Here is a 20988-nt window from a genome sequence, read left to right as displayed (position 1 = left end):
ACTTACCATGTGTCAGGCATTGTGCTTTCACCATAAATCCTCCCAGCAACCCTGTAATTACCATCCTCGCATTACAGAGGACTCAGAGAAGGTTAAGTAGCTTGCCCAGGGTCACAGAACCAGGAAGCACACACTGGCTTCCTAGCTTGCCCAGCCCCACAGGCAGAGCTCTTGTTCACTCACAGCTCACTGACCCTGCTAATGTCCTGTGAAGTCTAAACTCATCCAGCTTCTGTACCCTGTACAAGTTACCTGAACAGCATCCCAGCAAATGACTTTCCAATCTCTGTTTGAGTACTTGCTGTGAAAGGAAGCACACGACATCTTAAAGAAGGTTACTCAGACTTCAGATAATCCCACCCCCATATTAGAAAATCCTTCCTTACTTTATGCTGATATCTGCCTCACATGACTTCTAACCACTGATCCCAATTCTGATCTCTAGAGCCTCATCATCATTTTCAACAATAATATCATCACTAAACCTTAAGCTTTCAGATTTTCCAAGTACCTTTTAGGTGTTTCAACCTATGATAACATTACTCTATGTCATCAAATCCTCTAGGTACAATTATTATGCCCGTTTCATAGATGAGGAAGCTTGCATGGAGAGGTTAATTGACTAACCCACTCCTGGTTATACAGTAAATAACAGAGCCCAGATTCAAACCCAGACAGTTCAAGATTCCAGCTACATTCTTAACCCACAGAGCAGCTGAGCAAAGGTTTGTTGAGTGCCCGCTGAGTCAAACACTAAACAAACAGGTCGCCGTCCTTGACTTCATGGAGTTCTCTGATTTGGTGAGAAGACATGGGTCAATATAAAGTTTGCCTGTGGAAAGTACTGTAACACAGGAACACCAAGGACAGGTGCTGTCCCTGGGAAGGTAGAAGAAAGCTTTACAAGGAAAGCAAACTTTGGGATGAGTCTTGAAGTAGTAGAAGTTTGCTAGAATACAAGGGAAAGGACTGTGGAGGTGTGATCTGCTATAAATTAATTCTATAAGATGCAAATATTTTTTGTTGATCTCAAAGACTTTACATGTTTTCCTTGTATATGTCATCTTGATGAATTCAGTCCCATATTCCTGTGTGCAAGATCATTTTGAACCCTGAACATTTTACTCAACATATACTGGCTTTCATTCCCACTTTTGTATCCTCTGAAATAGGATATATTCTTGTCATGTCATCATCTAAGCCTGCTGAGGGTCTATCCTGATCTAAAAAACACCAAAGTCTTGGGATTCTTTGCTTCTCCTACAGAAAAAGCATTCCTTTTATTTTGTAGGATCACCAGCCCACTGTCATTTTCAACCAGCACAGAATAAATTCCTTGCATAAAATGACTTTCTTATATCCTGTATTCTTTCTGCTTCTGAAATAATGAAAGATATTGTCAGGTAAGTTGCATGGGCTAAGTTGTAGCCTGTCAGATTTGGTTGTAACGGCATTTGTTTGAGAGTGTGAGGAAAGATTTTTGAGGGAAAATCCATGACTGGGTCCTTGGAAATCTCCCGTTTCCCAGGGTCTTGAATTGTGTATACCTGGAGGTTTACTAGAAACCTAAGGATCTCAGCCTCAGTCTCAGTACACAGGTGACCTGGGCTTTTCCCAGGGTTGTTCAGCAGAGCAAGGGGCAGAGCCTGCTGAGACACTGCTGTGAGAGGACAGTCAGGACATGGCTGCGTCCATGTTAGGGGATAGTTTTAGGGCTGTGCTCTGCAAAGTAGCCAATCTGCCAACTGTTCGTCCTTGCCTAAGACAGGATAAGGAGCTCACACCACAAATATAAATCAGCGTATTGCTGCCTTCCTCCAAAAAGTTTTGCTACAAAATATATCAGAAGAATTAAACCATGTGCTTAGTTATAAAGTTAATTTACGCTTTTCTCAAAGTCCTTTTCTTATCCTATCCCAGTAACAGTTTACAGACTGGCAGTGGTCCAGGGACCACTCTTTGAGCAGAACAAATCTTGGAGAAAGACTCTTCCAAAAGGAGGATGTACTTCTTCCTTCCTCTCCCAGCTGCAACTTTGTCACCCAGGGTAGAAACAAAGCAACCTTATTCCTTCCTTCAAGGAACCAACCATATGTCTGTGGGCCATCAGTTCCAGGCCCTTAGCCAATCTACAGGGATTTATATAGCTCAGCAGCATCTTGGTACCACGAACAGAACACAGGCTCTGGGGATACACAAACCAACCAAGTTTCAAAGCTGATTTCTTCCACCTACTAGCTTTGCAACATGAAGCAATATCTTACTTCTAAACTTCAGTCTCCGTATCTATAAATAGGGTGGTAATACTTACCTAACACTTTTTTAAATTAAATTTATTAATGTATATCAAGTATCATGTAATTATCATGTACAAGAAAGTAACTTTAAAACTTTTCTATTCTTTCCTCCTTTTCCCATCTCTTCCTTCTCTCCCTTAAGTCCATGAAAACCTTATACCAGAATGAATTAATATATTTTGAGCCTGCTGTTTTTATTTATTATTACTGATATTTACAATACTAGATATCAGTCCTTTTTACCCAATATTCAGATCCCTCCCTCTCAAATAGTTTGGTCTCAAGACCGAGGTGTATGTTACCTCTAATTCTCCTTTCTTGCCCTGAGTATCTGGAACATAGCAACAAAAATTCCTATTTTTCACATTTTATTTCTTTTTCTCTTCCCAAACATTTATTTTCTTTCTTTGCAATTACTCCAAATTTACAGAGTAGAAGGACCTATAAGAATCAAACTCTACTAAATTCACAAAGACCCGGATCCTTACCTCTCACCACCCCACCCCATCCAACTCCATCCAATTTGCCATATGTTCATGGTATCACTATTCATATAAATACTTCCATCTCTTAATAAAGACTCAGACTCTCTGGACCACTGATGGGCTCCTGAATCTCACATTACTCCACTTTGACCTAGAATACTGAAATGGATCATTCTCCAGTAATGAGGTTTGACTTCATAGATATATGTTCATATTACCATTCCCAAAATAATTTTCCCACTCACTTCCCACAGTGCCTGAAACTCCTCCCGTTATAAATTCTTTCTTTTGGTAAAGACATTTACTCTTCAAAAAATCAAATATCTAAAGAAGTAAACAAGTTGAGAACTATGCTTATTGACGATCTATCATATGCTGCCTTTTTTTTATTAGACTATCTCACTTTATCCCCAGAACAACATAATGGAGTGAAAATTATTAGATCTATTTTATATATGAGAAAACTGAGACTCAAAGTAGAAAGAACTAAGTAGCAGAATTGATATCCAAACCCAGGACCATCTAATCTCCATGCAAGAATCCCTGTGAAAGCTTCTCTGAAAAGGGAAAATTAAGTTTATGTTTAACCACTTCCTGGGATTGATAGCTGGTAATCTCTACATTTGACCCAACCTATCATGGAATGTCTCTGATTATTAAAAAGTTCTTGCCTCTAATAATGAAAGAATTCTAGAAATAAAATGGACTGCTTCAAGAAGTAGTGATTTCCCCATCCCATGACTTCTTAACTGCCAAAAGGTGTTTGCTTAGTTTTGAATGGAGGTTCTCAGTCCCTATTTAGCTAACCCATTATCACCAACAACGTGCCAAAGATGACAATCCACCCCAGAGCCTTTCTGAATTACTAAACCATCCCCTAAAAGCAGGAAGGACAAAAGTGATGAGAAAAAAAAAAAAAAAACTAAGTTTATTTTGCCACTTTTCCCAGGGGCAAGGGCATTGCAGGCAATGGAGAGTAAGAGGAAAATTAAACTATAAAGAAATATTTCACAGTGTTTCCTTAGTCGTGGTGTACATCTGCTGATCCAGCCAAAAGCAAGAGGGCAGAGGTGATCTTTGCTATGCCACAGTGAATAATACAATCATATTCTTGATACCAAACCACATCTAACTACCATATAAATCCTGCCTGCCTCCATACCACACCTCATTATCTCACAGGAAATGTACAGTCTCTGGAAAGTCAAATATGGTCAGACTTGTGCCTCTGAAGCTGGGATGGAGACCCAAAGCTTAGAGTCAGATGTTTGCTGCGCCAACAGTCGGGCTTCCGAAGGGCACATTGAGCCTTGTCCAAGTATCCTCGGCACTAACTTACTGTGTGATATTAGGCACAATTTTAAAGCTTTCTGGGATTCAGTTTTTCATTTTCAAAACGGGAGTAGGGGGGACCATTATTCCTATTTTGCAAATGAAGAAAATCAGGTACAGGGAGGTTAGCAATTTGCTCAAGGTCAAAGACAAGTAGCCACTCAAAAAGAATGTGACTCACAAGCATGCTTTTCTAAAAATGAAAAGCTCTAACACTGTGACCCTGTGATACTCTGCTGGAAGCATTGAGTTCAAAAAGTCTTAACAATGGCTTCCATGATTTGGAGCATCCATTCTCAACCCGCTAAACGGCCCAGATTCCCAAAGAGGAAAAAAAAAAAAAAGTGAGAAATAAGCAAAATTAGAAATGATCAGGTTTGATTTTAGGGACTGTGGTGGGGTGGCAGGAATGATTGGTACAGAAGGGGAGAGAGAGTGCTTTCTCAACCTATTTGGAAATCCAAGAGAAGGGTGATTTGGAAACCACTCTCTGAGTTAGGAAGAAGAAGAAAAGAGCACATTGGATCATTTTGGCCTTGTTTCCAGCTGCATGAATTGAAAAGCTGAGTCCAGGTTCAATGCATCATTCTTGAATTAGTGAACAAAATCCCTCTTTGTTTCCCAGTGAAACTTATCTCTGAAGAGCTGCACTACTTCCTGTGGGATACAGCCCTGCAGATGTGCCGTGGGAGACGCGCCCGCCACACTGCTTTCGGTCAAAGTGCAAGAATGGGCACTTTGTACTGCTGAACTGAAAATGACACTCGCTCCTCAGATCCCCACTGGGGTTACCAAGTGGGCAAAATTTCCTGCTTAGGGAGGGGCTTTAGGCAGTGGGTTGGTGTGATTTTTTTGTTCCATTGAGAATTTGTTTAGCTATTTATAGAGCTAAAGAAGAAGGCAAGGGAGCATAGTGTAACCCAGTGCTTTTCAAACAAAACCATTCCAGGGGTTAGAGACCCAGGGGGTTGGAGGCAGAGGAGGATGTGGATGAGAGCAGAAGGCACAGCTCCAGGCTCCTCTACCTGCCTCCAATCCCTGCCACCATCAACAACAAAAACAATCAGAGCAGCTCTATTTCTAACAATTCAAGTAGTGGGCTTGATACCATTTCCTTTGAACAAAGACTTTTATAACTAAAAAGAAGTATTTAAAAAACACAGGTGCTATAGAAAGATCCACTAAGATAAGATGGCATTATCTGAATTCCATTCCCAATTCTGCTAAACACTAGCTCTGCAATTTTGAGTAGTTCATTTCAACTCTGATCTCAGTCTCTTCATCTATAAAATGAGGAGGTTCTCACTCCTAAATGTGAGTACTCTACTACACTTACTAACTTAGCAGACTTACTCCAAGTTTATCCTTCATGTCCATTGACATTAACAAATGTTTACTAACACTCACTTGGAGTTAGGCATTGTCATAATCTTGGGAATACAAAGATAGAAAACAGTATTTTTGCCCTGAAGTTGCTTATGGTCTGAGTTGTAGACAGGCAACTAATTGAATTATTACAGTAAAAGATAAGATGTGCCCTGTTCTGAAAAGGAGCAATTATTTCAAATGGAGGATTCCAGAAAAGTTTTCTGTGGGGATGGAATTGCTGAACTGACTCTAGAAACAAAGTTAACTGAGACCTTAATTAAACCATCCATTCTTATTTAGGCACAAAGACTTAAGAAGAAAAACAGAATCATCAAACATATTCAAAGGACAGCTGGATCAAGGGGGACCTGGGTGACAACAATTTAGCAGCCAGGATAGTGTTCTCTGAGGTAGCCATCACGTGGTTAACTATTCAGAAGATGCTAAAAAGTGGAAGGGCTATTGAAAGGAGAAAAATAAACATTTCCATTATGCTCAGTTTTACCCTGGCAATCCCTAAATTTAGGGTTCATCAGCTGCTCCTTTGCACTGCATGAAACACAGTTTTGACGTGTCAAGAGCTGAAGTGAGAGCTCAGTGATTCGAGTGAAATGGTGTAGTTAAAGGATCACTTGAATCAAATACATTTGGAATCCAGCCCAACTTAACTATTAACTGGCTGTATGATTTGGGGAAAGTTGCTTAACCTCCGTGATTCTGCTTTCTCCATTTATAAAACGGAAGGGTAACAGACTTTATGGAATTAGGGTAAGACCCTAGCCCACAGTTTCCTCACCCATAAAATCAATAAAATCCAAAAATCTAATTATACCAGATGCTCTCTGTGGTTCTTTCCAGCCCTGTTTCCCTGAAATTGTGCCTTATGTATAGTTCACCAGAGTTGGAGGAAGCTTTTCAATGCAGGGTGAGCGTTCACCACAAGAAAGGTAGTTGGAAAAGGTAATAACACCAAGATGCATAAGCCGTAAAATATCTTGGTATACTTTAGGTCAAAGGAGGAATTGGCTATAAGGAAATATGCAGAGCTTTCTCCCAGGGGAAATCTGAAAAGAAGGAAACACTCCCTTGTGATAGAGTTTAATTTGCAATTAATATAGAGTAAGGCTCTTTATGACATTCCTATTTGTGGTCCCAGAATTAAATGAATACCAACAACTGCACATGGTACATAGATGGACTATTTAAACAGTGTATTATAAGGAACAGTGATTTTTCTCCATTGGTAAAATTACTTAGTGATCTATACTAAATTGATTTCTAGACATCAAAAAATGGTAGAAAGGCTGTGCAGTTGGGATAGGGTGGGGAGAATGAGAGCATCAAACTCTTCTGACTAAGAGTACATTTAGTAACTATTAATGGCATAAAATATGAATTAGTTTATGCTGGATTTTTCTATTGACAATTTGATGAAACTGAATACTTTGTTTCCCAGAATCCTTTTCTGATATGATTCTGAGTTAGTCAGCCAAAAGAGGAACTTGCATGAGATTTGAGAAGCAGAAGTGGAACCGTGACCAATACTTTTTGAAGATCTTCTTCTGGTCAGTGACAGACACAGAAGACTCCAGTGGTTTCCACTTGTCCTCACTCTTTTCCTCTCCACATCCAGCTTTGCTTCCACACCATTGGCTCTGCTGAATGACAGCTGCCCCAGGTTCATCACCAGACACTGGAGAGCAGATCCACACAGACAGACAACACATTCCCATTGACTTCATGATGAGCTGTCACCCTCACAGTCCCACTTCAGCAGCAGGACATACTTAGCTTCTCAGGTTCCTCTGTAAACTCTAACTTGTCCATCTGTATCAAAGCTTCAGCAACATTTGCTACTTACATATTTCTCTAATACTTAAATCCTTCTTGTAGAACTTCACTTCATCAGCTCCTCCCACAATTGTGGAAGATCTAATTTCTACAGTCAACCCTTATTCAATAACACTTGCAGGGGCTCTGCTTCCCTGTGACTGATCTATGATTGATACAGAAAGTTCTGCATTGAAGTGAGAAGGTGCTATAACATAAATCTTAAAATATGTGGCATAGCCTTTTGAGACTGGAGAGTGGGCATAAGTTAGAAGGGCAATTAGGACACTATTTGTAGAGGCTAAAAGAGCAGTGAGCACATTATTATTGGAGGCTGAAAAAGAGGCAATCATATTATGCAGTGGTAAAACAACTGGCAAAGCTGTCACTTTTAGTAACTTGGACAATAGAAAATGTACCTGGTAAACTTGTAGATCTGGCTAAGAAGGCTTCCAGGAAGAATGATACAAGTGTCAGTTGACTTCTTTTATCTACACATGATAAGCTGAAGGAAGAGAGATATGACCTAAAGAGAGAAATTTATTAATTTTTAAGCAGAAATTTTTAAAGTATATATAGGGTTTTAAAACTTCAACTTTTGTGTGAGACCAAAGGGAAAGATGTTTACTTGGTGCAAAACCTGTATTTTCTGTAGGACACTATAAAATTTAACTTCTATGGTCACTTTATTCAAACACCATAATTACATGCAAACTTGAATAGGGAGTGAGATCTGGTTGGTTTATAGAGGTTACTGTGAAGCCCCAATATATCCCAGAGTAATTCAGGCAGAGAATAGAAAAGTACTTTTAAAGCCCCCTTAAGGAACTAGGAAAAATGTGGAAATTTCAAATTTTCCCACCTGGGAAATTCCTGAAATTCTCACAAGCTTTGGGGACAACCAGTTTAGAAACCTGAGCCCTCAAGCTTGGGGCTTACCCATATGAAGCTTTTACTGTAAAGAAGAGGTTAAGCCTACTCGTAAGAGTCACCCCCAGGGAACCTCTTTTGTTGCTCAGATGTGACCTCTCTCTCTAAGCCAACTCAGCAGGTGGACTCACTACCCTTCCCCCTACATGGGACGTGACTTCTAGGGGTGTAAATCTCTCTGACATGACTACTGGGGATGAGCCTGGACCCAGCATTGTGGAATTGAGAAAGCCTTCTTGACCAAAAGGGGGAAGAGATAGGAAACAAGATAAAGTTTCATTGCCTAAGAGATTTCAGAGAGAGTTGAGAGGTTATTCTGGAGGTTATTCTTATGCATTACACAGATATCCCTCTCTAGTTTTTAGTGTATTAGAATAGCTAGAAGGAAATACTGGAAGGTAGCCTTGATTCTTGAAGACAATTGTGTAACTATATAGCTTATACAGTGTGACTTAGTGATTGTGAAAACTTGTGGCTCACACTCCCTTTACCCAGTGTATGGAAAGATGAGTAGAAAAAAGAGGGACAAAAAATAAATGAATAATAGGGAGTAATGGGAGTATAGGATGTTTTTGGTGTTCTTTTTTACTTTTTTTTTTTTTGGAGTAATGAAAATATTCAAAAATTGACTGTGGTGATAAATGCACAACTATATGATAATATTGTGAACAACTGATTGTACAATTTGGGTTAATGTATAGTATGTGAATATATCTCAATAAAATTGCATTAAAAAAAAGAAGTCAAGAACAGGAAAATAAACCTAAAAAAAGGATTAATAAAGAAAAATAGAGAAATTAATGAGCCAGAAAATGTAACATGTAAAAATAATTGAAAGGATAAATAAAATAAAGCTATGAAAGAAAAGAAAGTATATACCGAAACCCCAGGATGTGCCATATTGAGAAATAAATCTATTTCACATTCCCTAGTCTCTCTCCAGCCAGAAGAAGCTTTTCAAATTAAGAATTGGCCTCACAATAAGGATTAAATCAAGGGTGTGGCTATAAGATGCTTCATTAAGACCTCAAGAACATGTAAGTCAGTGACTAATGTAACTTCTCAGCTACCAAAAAGAGAAGCTAAGAATCTTAAGAGCACTGGCCATAGCAGACTGACTGACAGCATAAGGTGGAGAGAAGTCTTTGAAAAGACTTATTGATATGGCTTTGTGGACATGGAGTAAACTCCAGTAAACCCACACAATTTTTAAGAGATTTGTAATAACAAAAGCATTGCTAGCTTGGTTTAGAAGGAACAGAGGCCATTCAAAATGAAAACAGCCTTATTTCTAGATGCAAAAATTGGGCTGATAAATCAGCTGAATACCCAGGCCATGTTTTATTTAAGATATCTCAGAGTGCTGAGCTAAGGACCCATAGAACAATATCAAGAGCAAAGGAGAGATGGTTTAGAGAGCCAAACCCAGGGAACATAACTGGATAGTAATAAAGGAACATTCCTTACTACTGGAGTGGGGAGCTCTGACAACATGTACCTTGCTGGATTTCAGAATTGTTATGGATCAGCTACAGTTACTTGCCTTCCAATCCTCCCTTTTTGAATATGAGTGTCTTGTGCAGTCTTCCTTTCCCTATCTCACCAATGCATGTCAGGTGTGTGAGGGACAGAAAACTTGTATTTTAATTTATAGGTCTCTGAATCAAGAGCAGCCACCCCCAAGGAGCTGCATCCAAAGAACCTCATCTCCATCTACACCTGTTGCAGATTAAGAAATCATGGATTTCAAGCCCGTGCTATAATAGGATGAGACTCTGGAGCAGGGTGCTGTCTTGGGAGACAGTGGATGTAAATTTTATGTGAGAAGAATTTAAATGTATCAACAGAGGATATACTGTGGAGGATGAGAAATGGCTACAGATTCTTTGCAGTTCTTACTGTGTACACATGGAGTCTATTTCCCCAGCCCTTGAATACGGATAGCCTTGTGACTTGCTTTGACCAATCAAAAGCAACAGAAGTGATGTCATGTGACTTCATAGTCCTTCTGCTCTCACCACTGTGAAATGTTCAGTTTCCACTCTTGCCCTTTTGGAACATTGCCTGGCTAGCCTCTAGAGGACGAAACACTACATGGTGTGCCAGTTTGAATGTATTGTGTCCCCCAAATGCCATTATCTTTGTGGTCTTGTGGGACAGACGTTTTGGTGCTGGTTAGATTTGCTTAGAATGTGCCCCACCCAGCTGTGGGTGGTGACTTTGGTGGGATACTCCCATGGAGGTGTGACCCCACCCATTCAGGGTGGGCCTTGATCAGTGGAGCCATATAAAACAAGCTGGCTCAAGGAGAGGAAACAGAGTGCAGCTATGAGTGACGTTTTTAAGAGGAGCAAGCTTGCTAGAGAGGAACATCCCGGAAGAAAGCCATTTTGAAACCAGAACTTTGGAGCAGACGCCAGCCATGTGCCTTCCCAGCTAACAGAGGTTTTCTGGATGCCATTGGCCATCCTCCAGTGAAGGTACTCGATTACTGATGTGTTACCTTGGACACTTTATGGCCTTATGACTGTAACTGTATAGCCAAATAAACCCCCTTTCTATAAAAGCCAATCCATCTCTGGTGTTTTGCATTCCGCAGCATTAGCAAACTAGAACACATGGTGAGAGAGACCATATAGAGAGAGAGAAAACCAGTCATCCCAACAGTTCCAGCCAGCTCAGTGGAGTCCTAATGGAAGCCCAGAAACATAAATGAGGCCATCAGCAGTAGCCACTCCCTCGGAAACCTACCAATTAGCTGCAAATGTATGCGTGAGCCCAACCAACATCATGTGAATGTAGCCAGTCCAAATTCCCAACCCACAGAATCATGAGTAAATAAATGGTTGTTTGTAAAATAACTAAATTTGGGTGTGATTTGTTATACAGCAATGGAAAACTAAAGTGGTTTCAGGAAACAGGAAACAGCACCTTAGAGATGGAAATCTGAAATTGGTTCCATAGAGTAGGACTAGAATGAGGCAAGCAAGGCACCTAGGGTGCAAATATTAAGGAGACACTCATTCTCAGGGTCACACAAGTGTAGGACTGGCACTAAGCACCCCCTTAAATTTTGTATATGAGGCATCTCACTTCCCTCACCCTAGTCCATGCCCCAGTTCTCTTATTTAATTAAACTAAAAGGCATTAATGACCCAGTTGCCAGTAGCAAAAGGGATGCTGCTAGTCCATAGCATGAAGTTGCAAAACAACTTCATTGTTGTTGAATGACTCAATTATCATCCGTAGCACCTGGAATCATGCATCTATAGAAAACAAGGCCTTAGGTTACCAAGTAGCTGCTCTCAAGAGAACATTTTAGTAGCTCCTAAGAGTACTGGAGACATTGAGGGAAGAAAATGATGAGTTTAGGTCTTTAAATTCCCAGTTCAAGGTTTGGTTAAAGAACAAGAAAGCTTCAATGGCTGTAACCTTGTAGCCACAGACTGAGATTTCATAAACCCAAAATGAAAATTTAATCCTAAAAGTAGCTGAAGTACATCACCAAATGTATCATGAGCTCATGGTGTCTTGTATTAAAGTTAAGGCATTGAATGGAAATGAGTGGGACTCTTGAAATTTGGGTGGTGCATATGGACAAGTTTCAATGAAGCTGATGACTTGGAACCCTAATTTTTCTAAGAATTCTTTGCCAGCAAAAGTAGGAAAAAGGATAGTGAAGGGGCTGAGGAACATGACTTGGAATAGGGTTTCTTTGCCTAAAAAAGAATACATGGCAGGAACATAAGATTTGACTTTAATTATATGAAGGACTATAATAAGATTTTTTTATCTAACCCAAAGAAACAAATCAAGGACCAATAGGAAGTCATTGTGTGTATACTAGCATTTGCATGTGAGAATATCACATTTCTTGAGAAAATTATGTTTTTCCAAATCCTAAATCCCAAGAAAACCAGTTGAGAGATTGGCAAATTGGGAAACAGTATCATTATTATTCTCCCACAAGAATTAAAGCTCAACAATCAACACAGAGATGGTATGGCTGAAAGGAATCTACTAAGTTGAGAGCAAGAGCAGGAAATTGTCAACAATTCTGGAAATCAGGACAAGAACACATAGGAAAGAAGCAGTCAAAATCTAGGCAGTAGCACTTGTTTATAGCTGAGGCCATGTTACAAGTGTTTGTGACTCATCTACTGCTAGCACTGAGTAATTCTTGAAAATACAATAATTACCAGTTAGTTTATATGCATAGAATATAAACCTTAAACAAATCCTATGAATGGTATAACAAGAAATAACAATTTTGCAATCAAAATAAGTTCTTAAGTTGGCAATTTTGACACAATTTTTGTGTACTGCTGTTTTGTGTAGTGCTGTCAGATCTTGCTACATCCGAATGTTAGGATATTTAAACTACCTAATAATTTTTGCTTGTGTTTTCCAGTGTTGAATATTTACTATAGACTTTGTTCTTTTTTCTTTGTAAATACCACTGAACTTAATATGTATTTGCTAAATACGTTCTTTAGATATTCGTAATGTTAAGTAAAGAATATGAAGAGTGTTGGAAGTAACTCAATTTAAAGATTGTTGTCTTTCTGCCAAATCTTTCTGTGCAAAGAAGGAAAGAACTACTGGTAGGTAGCAAGTTCCTGACCACTGGAAGTATCCAAGGAGCACGGGATGATCAAAGAATTCAAGCACAAAATGAAGAGCTGGACAAAATGCCTCCCCAGTATCCTTGCTTTGTTTGGAATATGGCTTCCAACCCACCTTCAGTGCAGTTAGTAGCTATGTGTCCATATGTATTAGTCAGGATTTCAATCAGTTACAAATGACTTAATTTCAATACAAACAGGCTCAAACACAAAGGAGCATTTATTGGTCCAGGAACATGAAATAACTACACACTGTTTTCAGGCATATCTAGAGCAACGTTCTCATGAGATATCATAGGTATCTGCATTCCTCTTCTGTTGACTAAGCTTTATTTGGAATTGTCTTAGGTCTCAGTCAGGGACTCCCTGTGTGAAGACAAAAGGGCAAAAATGGCTACAAATGTTCATCCTAACAGCTTAGGATCTCCATTTGCACCAGGTGTCTCCATTTGCCCCCACATGTCCACTCTCCACCCTTATCCCAGGCTCTGTGCCCTGGGAGGCTTCTTGTATGGACTCTTTCAGATTTCCATTAGATTTCACCAATGGCAAGCAATATTTGGAGAGCGGAAAGAGAATGAGACATTCATTCACTTGGCTCTCTGCCTAAATGATCACCTTGGACTGTCTGTGTCATGAAATGAAATGAAAACACATAGAATCTAAGGAAAACTGAAGAATGAAACTTTGGAAAGAAGAGAAATCACACCCCCTTTGGGAATCTGAGCATTGGGGTGATCCCTTTAGGCACCGCATATGTAATGATTGAACTCTGTTTTTCATCCTTCCATCATTCCACTCAAGATACATTCCGAAGAGTGAGAGTGGGGTTGGATCAGCTTGGCTGACATCTCATTTTGTGGCTTGGAGTGGCAGACTCCATCGTGGACATTCTCACCAGGATGATACATCATGGGGGAAGAATGGTGCCCCAAATGTAAAGCGGATAGTGAGCAGACAAAAACATCTGATATCCTCAATACATGCCTAAAATGGTATCAGAAGCTGAGTGCTATTTTGCTTTGCTCATATTTCCAACACAGTTCTGTGTAAATCCCTTTTAGAAGCTTTCATAGAATTGTATCTGTTGTGTATAAGTCGTAGTCCCAGAATATTTAAAAAGCAGGTTCAACCTCCAAAATTCAAACGAATAGATTAGGTCACAAAAAAAATCTAGAGATTAGAAATGGTAATTTTAAAATGAGATTCACTTCTCAGTAACATTGTAAAGCAAAGACCAATGACTCGGTTTTGTTTTCATTAGAGTCTGTTATTTTTCAGCCAGGGGCAAATGCTCATAAAATGAGATATTATTTGAATATATGAATGCAAATTCAAGAACTCCAGCAGGACAGGTGAATAATTTATAAGTGTACAAAATGAACCAAGTCCTCCTTCAGCCACTATCTGTGTATATAAATACCAAAAGCCATGTAATTACATAGTAATTATCCAGTTCCTGACTTGAGGCCTCAATATCAGCAATGAAAACTGTATACTAGCTACACTTGGAACTGTTGTAAGGTTTTATAGCTGAATGTAATTACCATGAATTAGAAAATAGTTGGCACCTTTAGGGAGAATTTAAATATTTGGTGTTCCAATGGACATGTTACAAAGGTCTGCATGTGCAGTAGTAACACATATCATATGTGCAAGTGCATTATATATTTATAGGTTTGCATTTGCATGATTATGTATCTACTTACCTTGCAATTCTAAATATTCACAATGATTACATTTTTTAATTTCAGGTAAAATTTTCATTTTTCCAAATATGCTTAGCCTGCACAACTTAGCTGATGTGTTTCACTGATAAATTAAAATGAGTTTGTAGAAAATATACCTATTGCAAACTATGTACTAGGTAGTATTAGTAGTATTTTAACATTCTGTCATCAATAGTAACAAATGTACTATACCAATACTATGAGTAAATAATGGAGGAGGGATAGTTAGGGGTATGGAAGGATTTGAGTTTTCTTTTTTTGTCTTTATTTATTTTCTGGAGAAATGAAAATGTTCTAAAAATTGAAAAAAAAAATTGTGGTGTTGAATGCACAGCTGCATTATGGTACCATGGGCAATTGTGCACTTTGGATCTTTGGATAATTATATAGTATGTGAACAATCTTCATAAAATTAAATTTTTTAAAAAATGAGTTTGTAGGCAGTTATACAGCTAGCAGACAGGACCTTCCAAGACTTCACAGTGTCTAACACAGGGCTTGGAACACCAGGTACTCATCAAATGAGTTATCCATGGATGGATGAAAGAATGGATGGATAAATAAATGAATATAAAACAGTTCACATGAACTTTGGGCTAGAGTTAAAATCCTTCTCCAAATAAGGGAAAAACAAGAAACAATTAGAAAACGCCAAAGCAGATTAGAAATAAGAGATATTTTCCCAAGCTATATTCTATTCCAGACCCCCAATGAAACAATGTTTTTAGCTTAAGGTATTTTTTCATTGCAATGAACACTGCACCTGATCTAACATTCTCACACATGGCCTGAGAGTGTAGTAAGGACGGTAAATTAGAAAACTCTGCCACATAGGATCCCTGTTCAACATCCTGAACTCCTACCTTCATCCTAAAAATGCATTAAATGTAAAGAGAAAATAGAAAAATGAGAGTTTGTGTTCCTTCAATTTTCACCACATCCACAAAGTGGAATCTGTTCACTTTCCTAAGGAGAGGGCAATCAGCAGCAGCAGCAAGCATTTCCTAAAATTCTGCTGTGGAAAGACACGACTAGGGACCAGGATGGGATACAAAGATGGATACAGCATTGCTTCTGCCCTTATATATGGGAATATGTGTTAGCATGTGTGCCAGTTTGGATATATTATGTCCCCCAGAAAAACCATACTCTTTAATGCAATCTTGTGGGGGCAGACTGATGAGTCTGTTGATTGGGGTGGAGCCTCTGATTGAATTATTTTCACAGAGGTGTGGACTCCACCCATTCAGGGCGAGTCTTAATTAGATCACTGGAGTCCTTTAAAGGGAGCTCTCACAGAGAGCAGAGAGGACAAAACACCCCAAGAGAAGCTGAGAGAGACATTTTGGAGATGGCCGTTGAAAGCTGATGCTTGGAGATGCTTGGAGATGCAGACAGAAGGACATTTGGAGATGCTAGCCCAGAGTTGGCCCTGGAGAAGGTAAGAGAGGACCCCCAGATGCTTAGAGAGGAACATCCTGGAAAAAAGAAGCAAGGATGCACAGCAGCTGAGAGAGAGGAGTGAAGACAGAACTCCAGAGACATTTTTGAGAAAGCCATTTTGAAACACAACCTGGGAGTAAAGGACAAGCAGACGCCAGCCATGTGCCAGCTGACAGGGGTGTTCCAGACTCCATTGGCCTTCCTTCAGTAGAGGTATCCTCTTGTTGATACCCTAGTTTGGATACTTCTGTGGCCTTAGCACTATAAATTTGTAACCTAATAAACCCCTTTTATAAAAGCCAACCCAATTCTTGTGTTTTGCATTCCGGTAGCAATAGCAAATCGGAACAGTGTGTGAGCGAATTACAGAAGAAATACTCACTGAAAGTTGGACAATAAAGGGAGGCTTTGCAAGCAAGGCATTTCATTAGCTGGGCAATCAAGGCTAAGATGGCTTATATAAAGATGTCAGAGTGAGAAGCTGTGATGGTTGGGTTCAAGTGTCAACTTGGCTAGGTGGCCTAGCTGTCTGGTCAAGCGGGCACTGGCCTGACGATTGCTGTGAGGCTCTTTGAGGCTGGTTAATAAACCAACGGGCTGGTTTGTCGGATCATCAGTCATTTGACTGCAGCTGACTGATGACTCATCAAGGGGCGTGCTTCTACAGTGAGAGAATGCAATTGGCTGGATTTGGTCCAGGTGATCAGTTGGAGGCTTATAAGCCGGACGGTTAGAGAACCTTCACTTCTTCTTCAGCTGCTCAGTGAAGCTTTTCCTGGGGAGCTAATCAAAGTTGCCAGTTCATTTCCTGAGGAGTTCGTCAATGTTGTTGGTTCATTTCCTGAGGAGTTCGTCAAAGTTGCTGGTTCGTTTCCTGAGGAGTTCGTCAAAGTTGCCGGTTCGTTTCCCAAGGAGTTCGTCGGACGTCTTCCTTGGAGTTGACAGCTTGTTGACGGCTCTGCAGAATTTGGACTCGTGTGCTCCCGCAGTTGCGTGAGTCACTTTTACAATTTGATAATCAGAGACATCTCTCATTGATTCTGTTTCCAAGGAGAACCCTAACTAATACAACTTGGTACCGAGAGTGGATCTTGAGAAACGGAATCTTAAAATGGGCTTTTACAATTTGTTTTCTACTCTGATTAGATTCAGAGGCACTAATGACTCTATTTCCAATAATCAAGAGAGTACTAAGAGTCCATGGCAGGAGTTGGCAAAGGAAATACGCAAAATAGCACCATTTGATTCTCCTAATTGTGCTCTAGTACGAAGCAAGGCTCTGGGTGACAGCGTTTTTGACACTTTCACGGAGTTTTGCAGTATTAAGAGGTATAATGATGTTGGCTGGCTGCTCTTAGATACTTTGGATATAGTTGTAAGAGAAAGGGATGAGCTAAAGGCTTCAAATTCAAAACTTGAATGCCGTATGACAGATGTAAAGGGTTCCATCTGTGCCCTGAAAGAAAATCTTATTTCCTGTGCCCGCAGACTGGAGGTTTCTGAAAATCAGACGCAGTCTCTTATTGTGCGAGTAGCACATTTACAGCGTAAACTAAAATCTCAACCTCTCAGGGTGTCTGCTGTTAAAGTAAAGGCATTGATTGGAAAAGAATGGGATCCAGAAACCTGGGATGGGGACATATGGATTGATAATAATGACAGTGAGGACATTGGAACCCTGGATTCTGCTGAGTCATTGTTAGATTTACCTGTAGAAGGCTGTCCTGGGGAAACAGCTTCTCTGCCTCCAGTCTTCCCTAAGGAGCCTGCCACGCAACTCCCACCTAAGGAGATTAACCCTTCAATGCCTGCTAATCTTGTAATCACCTCCCCTGAGGAAGCAGCCCTCACTCTTTTGTCTGGAGAGATTAATCCTGTTTTAAGAGATGAAAATGTAACAGAGTGCCCTGAGGTGAATGGCTTGAGAGATAATTCTAACTCTTTTCATGACCCACCCCCACCATCAGTTTTTGCTTCAAGACCTATAACTAGGCTCAAGTCCCAGCAAGCCCCAAAGGGTGAGGTACAAAGTGTGACCCATGAGGAAGTACGTACGCTATACCCCAAAAGAACTGTATGAGTTTTCCAACTTATACAGACAGAAACCAGGGGAATATGTGTGGGAATGGATATTGAGAGTGTGGGATAATGGTGGAAGGAATATAAGGTTGGATCAGGCTGAATTTACTGTTATGGGCCCACTAAGCAGAGATTCTGCATTCAGTGTTGTAGCTCGAGGGGTTAGAAAGGGTGTTAACAGTTTGTTTGGGTGGCTGGCTGAAACATGGATCAAAAGGTGGCCAGCATTACCAGAAGTTGAAATGCCAGAACTGCCCTGGTATAATGTGGAGGAGGGGATTCAAAGGCTTAGAGAGATTGGAAGTTAGAGTGGATTTATCATGGAAAACCTGCTCACACAGCCCTGGAATGTCCAGAGGACACACCTTTTACCAGGACTGTAAGGAATAAATTTGTGAAACTAGCTCCATCATCCCTGAAGAGCTCTGTAGTCGCCCTTCTCTGTAGGTCAGATATTACTGTAGGAACTGCTGTCACTGAACTGGAATCCTTAAACACAATGGGGATAATCGGGTCCCAAGTCAGCAGAAGCCAAGTGGCTGCAGTTAATCGCCACAGACAAGGTGGACAGGGCTACCATAATGGAAAACAGGCTCAAAGCAGCAATCAAAATAATATGACTCGCAGAGACTTATGGCGTTGGCTAGTGGATCATGGAGTACCAAGTAGTAAAATAGATGGGCAATCGACTAAATTCTTGTTTGAACTATATAAGCAGAAGAATTCTAGGCCACGTGAACAAAAATCTCCCTTGAATTACAAAAACAGAGAGTCACGGCCCCTTAATCAATTCCCAGACTTGAGACAGTTTACAGATCCAGAGCCTCTTGAATGAAGGGAAGGCCGGGTACCCTTGGAGAAGGACCCTGTCACACTGCCGAAAGTTTATACTGTTAATCTTCCTCCCAGCCTTCCCCAGGGGGACCTACGGCCTTTTACCAGGGTGACTGTGCATTGGGGAAAAGGAAATGATCAGATATTTCGTGGATTATTAGACACTGCATCAGAAGTGACATTAATTCCCAGAGACCCAAAACGTCACTCTGGTCCACCAGTCAGAGTTGGGGCTTATGGAGGTCAGATGATTGATGGAGTTTTAGCCCAGGTCCGTCTCACAGTGGGTCCAGTGGGTCCCCGGACCCATTCTGTGGTTATTTCCCCAGTGCCGGAATGCATAATTGGAATAGACATACTCAGCAACTGGCAGAATCCTCACATTGGTTCCCTGACTCCTGGAGTGAGGGCTATTATGGTGGGAAAGGCCAAGTGGAAGCCACTAGAGCTGCCCCTGCCTAGCAAAGTAGTGAACCAGAAGCAATACCGGATTCCTGGAGGGATTGCAGAGATTAATGCCACTCTTAAGGACTTGAAGGATGCAAGGGTGGTGATTCCCACCACATCCCCATTCAACTCTCCTATTTGGCCTGTGCAGAAAACAGATGGGTCTTGGAGGATGACTGTGGATTATCGTAAGCTTAACCAGGTGGTGACTCCAATTGCAGCTGCTGTCCCAGATGTGGTATCATTGCTTGAGCAAATCAACACATCCCCTGGTACCTGGTATGCAGCTATTGATCTGGCAAATGCTTTTTTCTCAATTGCTGTCAGCAAGGACCACCAGAAACAGTTTGCATTTAGCTGGCAAGGCCAGCAGTGTACATTCACTGTGCTACCTCAGGGTTATATCAACTCTGCAGCCCTATGTCATAATATTGTCCGCAGGGATCTTGATCATTTCTCCCTCCCACAAGACATCACACTGATCCATTATATTGATGATATCATGTTGATTGGACCTAGTGAGCAAGAAGTAGCAACTACTCTAGATTTGTTGGTAAGGTATTTGCGTGGCAGAGGATGGGAGATAAATCCAACAAAAATACAGGGGCCTTCCACCTCAGTAAAATTTCTAGGTGTCCAGTGGTATGGGACCTGTCGAGATATTTCTTCTAAGGTGAAGGATCAGCTGCTGCATCTGGCCCCTCCTACAACCAAAAAAGAGGCACAATGCTTAGTTGGCCTCTTTGGGTTTTGGAGACAACATATTCCTCATTTAGGTGTGCTACTCCAGCCCATTTACCGAGTGACTAGAAAAGCTTCTAGTTTTGAGTGGGGACCGGAGCAAGATGAGGCTCTGCAACAGGTCCAGGCTGCTGTGCAAGCTGCTCTGCCGCTTGGACCATATGATACAGCTGATCCAATGGTGCTGGAAGTGTCAGTGGCAAATAGAGATGCTGTTTGGAGCCTTTGGCAGGCTCCTATAGGAGAATCACAACGCAGGCCCTTAGGATTTTGGAGTAAAGCTTTACCATCCTCTGCAGATAACTACTCTCCATTTGAGAAACAACTGTTGGCCTGCTACTGGGCCTTAGTAGAGACAGAACGCTTAACCATGGGCCACCAAGATACCATGAGACCTGAGTTACCTATCATGAGCTGGGTGTTATCTGACCCACCAAGCCATAAAGTTGGGCGTGCACAGCAGCACTCCATCATAAAATGGAAATGCTATATACGAGATAGAGCTCGAGCAGGTCCTGAAGGTACAAGTAAGTTACATGAGGAAGTGGCCCAAATGCCCATGGCCCCCACTCCTTCCACCTTACCTTCTCTTGCCCAGCCCACAGCTATGGCATCTTGGGGAGTTCCTTACAGTCAGTTGACTGAGGAAGAGAAGACTCGGGCCTGGTTTACAGATGGTTCTGCACGATATGCAGGTACCACCCAAAAGTGGACAGCTGCAGCACTGCAGCCCCTTTCTGGGATATCCCTGAAGGACAGTGGTGAGGGGAAATCCTCCCAGTGGGCAGAACTTCGAGCAGTGCACCTGGTTGTTCACTTTGCTTGGAAGGAGAACTTGCCAGAGGTG

At 40.9% G+C, this 20988-nt stretch overlaps 1 long non-coding RNA gene across 1 annotated transcript in view; it reads right to left on the bottom strand.

The window, feature by feature from the left end:
• LOC119527237 overlaps positions 1-20988 on the bottom strand; it is a 134227-nt gene that overhangs the window by 85928 nt on the left and 27311 nt on the right. Inside the window, exon 2 of the long non-coding RNA XR_005215349.1 lies at positions 7732-7838. This is a non-coding gene — a long non-coding RNA (uncharacterized LOC119527237). The remainder of the gene's footprint in view (positions 1-7731; positions 7839-20988) is intronic.

This window comes from Choloepus didactylus, chromosome 2 (genome assembly GCF_015220235.1).
Source record: "Choloepus didactylus isolate mChoDid1 chromosome 2, mChoDid1.pri, whole genome shotgun sequence".
Classification (NCBI taxonomy): domain Eukaryota; kingdom Metazoa; phylum Chordata; class Mammalia; order Pilosa; family Megalonychidae; genus Choloepus; species Choloepus didactylus.
Note: the sequence above shows the minus strand (reverse complement) of the source record. Positions and strands in the feature narration are given on the sequence as shown.